At 38.0% G+C, this 1,798-nt stretch overlaps 1 non-coding gene across 1 annotated transcript; it reads right to left on the bottom strand.

Moving 5' to 3' along the window:
• Positions 1-914: 914 nt before the first annotated feature.
• LOC121205418 (small nucleolar RNA R71) lies at positions 915-1,021 on the bottom strand. Its single transcript, XR_005900496.1, has one exon. It is a non-coding gene; the product is annotated as a small nucleolar RNA R71 (small nucleolar RNA).
• Positions 1,022-1,798: the final 777 nt, after the last annotated feature.

The raw sequence follows: 1,798 nt of genomic DNA on the forward strand, positions 1-1,798 counted from the left end.
TAGTTTAGATAACCAAACACCTTAATTTTTAGGCTAGATAATAAAAAGGAAGTAAATACTAGTTCTCGTGGTTCCTTTGGGTTCGACAATTCAATTTTGCTGAACTATACTACTATTCGATAGGTACACTTGCCTTAAAAGTCTCAAGAACGATTCATTCATAAATCTTTAAAACCTGTTGCGAATATCACGTATCAAGTTTTTGGCTCCGTTTCCGGGGAAATAGGATATTAGAAACACTCGATTTTTATTACTTTAGCCATTTTGCTTTATTTACAATTTAAATTTTTATTCTCTTTTCTAATTTTTCTTTTATTCATTCCTGACAGGTTTTTATAGTGTATGACTAGAAGAAACTCATTGAGACCATTACTGTTCGATAGTGAGATCGATTGCACAATTCGTAGAAACCAAAGAGAAATAAGGTGAAGCTTACGATACACAGAGGAAGAGCAAGAGGACGATACTTCTACCACAACCGAGGAGATGGCTGAAAACCAAGAAAATCTGCTACCTCCTGTGATTGCTGTTAATCAGAATCCTGCTCCGCACACTATGTATGATTATGTTAAACCTTCTTTAACAGGAACTGAATCGAGCATAGTTAGACCTGCTGTAGCTACAAATACTTTTGAACTAAAACCTAACACAATTCAAATGATACAACAATTTGTTCAGTTTGATGGTTTACAGGATGAAGATCCCAACGCTCACTTGGTAAACTTTTTGGAACTATGTGATACTTTTAAAATCAATGGCGTTTCTGATGACGCCATTCTCCTTCGGTTGTTTCCTTTTTCGTTGAGGAATAAGGTTAAACAATGGTTGAACTTGTTACCACTAGGGTCAATCACTACTTGGAACAAATGATCAAAAAGTTTTTATTAAAATATTTTTCACCGGCTAAAATAGCCAAATTACGTAATGATATCTCTTCTTTTGTGCAGATGGATTTAGAAACACTCTAGGATGCATAGAAGAGATACAAGGACCTTTTGAGAAGGTGCACTCACCATGGGTTACCACTTTGGCTACAGGTTCAAACGTTTCATAATAGCCTGAATCCTTCGACTCGATAGATGATCGAAGCAACCGCTGGCGGAACCATCAATAATAAAACACCTGAAGATCCTTATGAATTTATAGAAGAGATGTCATTGAATAATTATTAGTGGCAAGTCATGAGGACAAAGCCAACAAAAGCAGCCGACGTTTATAACGTCGATTCGGTCACCATGCTCTCTAATCAGGTAGAACTCTTGAATAAGAAAATTGATGGTTTTCTTAGTTCTTCACAGGTTCACTCAGTCATGCAGTACAAAGCAAGTGGAGGTGGATCAAGCAATTCAGAATACCCACCCTATGGCCACAACATGGAGAACGAGCAGTTAAATTACATGGGTTATAATCCTCGATCTCAAAATAATCCTTATAGTAATACTTACAGTGCAGGTTGTAGGAACCACCCAAATTTCTCATGGGGAGGCCAATGGAATCAGAGACCACCACCTCCAGGCTTTCAACAACCACCCTACCAATAAGAGAAAAAGTCAAACCTTGAGGAGATGCTAACAAAATTCATCTTGGTGTCAGAAACTCGTTTCCAGAAAACCGAGATAGCCCTTAAGAATCAACAAGTGGCAATCCAAGGGATCGAAACTCAGATAGGTCACTCACTAAATTGATATCTGAACGGCCACAAGGTAGCCTGCCGAGTAATACTGAATCTAACCCAAGGGAGCAAATCAATGCAATTACCATTCAAGATGAGGAAGGGTTAGTTTCACCTGAACCAGAA

Source organism: Gossypium hirsutum, chromosome A08 (assembly GCF_007990345.1).
Source record: "Gossypium hirsutum isolate 1008001.06 chromosome A08, Gossypium_hirsutum_v2.1, whole genome shotgun sequence".
Lineage (NCBI taxonomy): Eukaryota > Viridiplantae > Streptophyta > Magnoliopsida > Malvales > Malvaceae > Gossypium > Gossypium hirsutum.